Source organism: Teleopsis dalmanni, chromosome 2, assembly GCF_002237135.1.
Source record: "Teleopsis dalmanni isolate 2A chromosome 2, ASM223713v2, whole genome shotgun sequence".
Lineage (NCBI taxonomy): Eukaryota > Metazoa > Arthropoda > Insecta > Diptera > Diopsidae > Teleopsis > Teleopsis dalmanni.
In genome coordinates this window covers 13283521-13288539 of record NC_051847.1, presented here as the reverse complement: position 1 = coordinate 13288539, position 5019 = coordinate 13283521, and positions in this window count along the sequence as shown.

The window sequence follows — 5019 nt, the reverse complement described above, 5'->3', positions numbered from 1 at the left end:
TAGCAATATTATTACTTGTTGTTGCAGTTGTGGCTAATTTATTACTTAAATAATTATTTTTATTTACATAAGACAAATTATTATTATTGTTATTGTTGTTGTAATACGTCAAACTATTACTGTTACTACCCTGTATATTACTACTACTATTTGTCATTAAATAATTACTAATAGTTGCTGCAGTAGCAGTTGTTGTGGTTGTTGTCAAATTATTATTACTATTATTATTAATATTACTCTGATTATTTAGATTAGCGCTATTAATATGATAATTTTGATTTGCCATAGAGGTATTGGATATGGACATGGACATGGGTGGTTGTGGTGGTGGTGGTGGTAGTAGTACTTGTGGTGTGGTATTAGCACATATTGTTGTTGTTGCTGTAGTAGCACTAGCAGCAGCAGCAGTAGTAGTTGTACAATTGATAGTAGTACTTGTAGTATTTTGAGATTGGTACTCACATGACACTGGTACGAAAGGTTGCTGCAATTGCATTAACTGTTGGTATGTGGTCGCACCGGGTTGATACACTGGAATGCCTGATTTTTCAGCAGCAGGCCGCTTATATGGTACCATGCCAGAGAAAGCCTATGGGAGAAATTAAAAAAAAAGAGAGAGAGGAAAAAATATTAAAAATTAATATAAGTATAAAAAATATTTTTAAATTACAAATTTGTTATACTAGCATGAATATCAACTTTGCAGATATATTAAATGATATACACAGTAATATACAAAAATATAAAGTAGCACAAAATAAGCAAGCATTTGAAGTGTCCATATCCGATCAAATTAAGGAGGAGCAAGGAGCAGAAGCCAATTAAAAGCGACTTTAATTAAATTCAGGAAATGTTCAGAAAAAACATTTTCAAATAAAATATAAAATTACTCCAACTTTGTAGGAGAATGATTCTTTAGAGAGTCTTTTAAGTCTACATTTGTATTGGAGAAGTACATATATCATATGCACTCCAATCACTATGTGAAGAAATTGTTCAGACTGCTGAAAAAAGCTTTTAGTAGTAAGCATAATATAGTATTAGCATATAAAAGGAGTCCAAAAGCACTAACAAGCAACGATATAGTCAGTGTTTAGTATTGATTTAATTTTCATAATGACTTTATATTAGCAGATTAATAGGTCAAATAAAAGAAACATAAAGAAGAGTCTTGAAATATATATGAGTATCCTGCTGACTAGAAGCATATTTACATACATGTCAACTAAGATAAGATAAAAGGGAATTAATTAAGCAGCGGAGAAAGAATGATATCTATAAATAGAGAAAATTCTTAAGAATTCATAATTGAAATATAGAGTAGATATAAGGGATTTAAATGTAGATTTAGATGAACATTTTTGTACATGAATTGAACAAAGTCTTAAGAATTCATTAAGATAAAAGACACGAAAACTTCGAGTTAATGAATGTAAGGACTCTAAATGAAATAGTAAAAGAACATTAATTCTTAAGAATTAAGAAGAATGAATTTGAATAATCTTAATTAACTGGCTGAGGAATATTAGTGAAAAAAAAACTTAACAATTTATATTCGAAATATCAACTTAATAAAAGGGATCTAAATAAAGGAGTAGAGGTACATTTGTGTCTTCAAATGGAATAAAATCTACAGAATGTTTTTATACAAAGCACACGAAATCCTTGAGTTGTGCAATGGACATAAGGGATCTAATTAAGGATGCGATATCAGAAACTACTTGAAACAGTGAATGACGCTGTGATATATGTACCGCAGAAACCGAATCTTTATAAATTAGAAATAGCACATATTTTTTTACTTGGACATATAAATTTTTATTTATTGAAAAAATAGAACAAACTAAGAAGAAAATTAACAAATGTAGTCTTCTCTTTAAAGCTATAAAAGTTATTTTCATGCAGTACAGGATTCTTATATTTCTTACTTATATTTTATGGTATTTATGTCTTTTTCACTTTAATTTTGTTTTATAAATATATATATTCTATATGTTAATTAGCATTTTTTAAATACATAGCATATTACAAAGCTTTTCTATGAAGTTCGGCAACAAAAAAAAAAGAAAAGATATAATAATATTAATAGAATATGGATATTATTAATGTCTAAGCAAATAATGCAAGTTATAAGGCTTTCAGAAATAGATATTTTTTATAGTGACTGCATAGAAGAATAAGCTGAATTTTGATAGTGTTTGCTTTAAATAAAAATTTAATAAAGTAACTCTTTTTGTTGCAATCCTTTAGTCCTTTTTGCATGCATAGCATTTACGAGTACTAATATCAATAAAAATAATTTTTATAAATTTCTTTATTTCTTTACTTTTCGAACGAAATACTTTTAGAACAGCAAATAATTAATTTAAAAATATATATTTATTATTTTGTAATAGCAAATTGTACGGAAATGCAATTTTACTTTGTACTTACGAAATTTTCATAGTAAAATGAACCAACCGTTTTAACATCCATCTTTGTTAACGAAACATTTAAGTCAAAGTTAAATTTTTCGTTTTTTCGGATGTGTTGGCATTGTGAAGCAGTGTCGATATGGAAAGTAGTAGCAGTAGTAGTAGTAACGATTTGTACAGTTTCATTTTCAGATGTTAGTAGATTTTGCATTGGATTAACGTAACGTAACGTAACGTAACGCAACGTAACGTAACATAACGTAACGGAAACAGGAAACGTAAACACATTGATGAGGCAAATATGTAGACAATCACATACAGAAATAAATTGGAGAAAGCAGAAGAGAGAAAAGCATTTATTAGTATTTTTTATATGTGTAAATAAGAATGAAATCTGATATATATTATTATTAAGATATTTCGCTACATATCGGTTTATTATAATTATGATAAAATAAGAAACAAAGAGCTACGTAAGTTTGTACTGCTGTTTATATACATAAGGAGTTCGTATGTCTAATATATGAGGATTTAATGGGCACTTTCCTTGTGTTAGTTCCCTTTTAGGGCAAATCAACTTAATTCATATATGTAAATTTCAAGGAGTTCGTTTATTTTCTAACTTAAATGCAATACTTGCAGTGTTAACATATATTTTTATATAGAAGGCAATGAGCTTGCAAATATTTAATTTAAAAAAAATTGCTGCAACTAAAAAGTGTGAAAGGATATTGCATGCATAAAGTTTAAAATTACTTTAAATAGAAAATTATTCGAAAGTTTAATGTAATAATTTGTACAATTACAATAGAAATAATAGTAACTTTTAAACAACATAAAAAATAATTCAATTACTTAATGGATTTTAAAAAGCGAATTTTTTGTTTTTTAGAACGAAGTTTGTTTTCTAAAAGTATTGTAGTCTAAACAATAAGTCCCTTTTTACGGTAGTAGTCCACACTTTTGTAGTTGTGAAATAATAAATTTTAAAAAAATTTATACGTTTGTTATTGTAATATAATAATTTGATTTCTTCAAAAAGAATTTTAAAAATTGGTGCCGTGCTGCTAACTTCATTGAGTGATAGCAAACTTATAGCAGAGATTCAAAATATAATATAGAGAGATTCAATATATATAGAGAGATTAATATAGAGATTCAAAGTAAGCACGAAAGCACCTAATGTTTAAAAAGCTTTTTTTAGCACAAAAGAGCTTTCTCTCACATAAGTGAACTGGAAGTGTAAGTGAGAGTTTGATTGTTTAATCTGAAACATATAATTAAATACAAGAAAAGAAAGTTACTTAATATTATAGACTCCTCGGGGAGATACGCAGAACTGAGGTCAATGATTGCTTAGTCTGATGAAGTGTCTGATGAAACCTCGCAGTTACTAGCCTCAACAGAATAATATACTATAACATAATATATTATTAAATATTGAAATATTGAAACATGGCAAGAACTCTCTTCAAATATTAAACCAATAAAAGAGGAAAATATTGTCCTCAAGAATGTTGTACTGGTTTGAACACTCATATGATATTGGACATTTGCCTATAGATTGATTAGAGAACATATACAGCTTTAATATAAAACTAAATATATGAGGCGACTTCGACAAAAAAATTATTTAGAAATAGATGTTTAATTTAAATGTGTCAGTAAGGTGAACCACTCAATAGACGTGATCTAAGCAGAGAATGACATTAAAGCTGTGTAAATTAGTCATATCTAAATCAGATGTATAACAAATACTGCTGTGAAGACGAAGGAATAATGGATAATTAAACGAATGCTGATACTGCTGACAAGGCGATAAGATAATGGAGCATATAATTGCTAAATCTCTAGCACCATCCTGGGGTAGGAATGTCAAGACCAAGAGAAAATGGGGCAGCCCAGGATAGAGCCAGAAACTTGGCAATGTGTAGACGTTCCATTTTCTCTTAGTATCTACATACAATTGATGATTGGAAGATAGAATCTAACAGTATAGAACTGTGGCCTGGAATTCAATGGTCAGTTTGCTCGAATGAATAAAAAGGACAACTACTTTTCGTATTCATTTGATTTGACATCGCAAGACTTGTACTTTAACGGAAAACTACAATATCCAATGGAAGGAATGCGTTTTATTGTGATACAGCGTAAAACCATCTAAAAGGTTTGTGCCGGTGATTATATCATAATATTCAATATATTTCCACAGCCCCGCGCCCCAATTTACAATTTAGTCAAATAATGCTAATTTATGATTTTACGATTTAAGTAAAAAACGAGGAGAATTTTTCAATAGATATGGCGCTTTTTAATAGAAATTTACAATATGAGAAAAAACAAACACATAAAAGAAGCATGCAATGGATTTTAATAACGAAACCTAAAAATATGCAACAGTTATTAAAGAAAATATGTGTGCAGCTGAGAATAAACAAAATTTGTAAGAACAAAAATTGTTCTTTTTTTAATGTAAAAATGAACAACAAATTTAAATTAATTAAGTTAAATTTTGAAACTTTAAAAATGAAAAATTAGTTAAACTCATTAAAAACATCAAAGATAATTTCTGATCTCAAACTCAAAACAAAAAATAATTGATTAT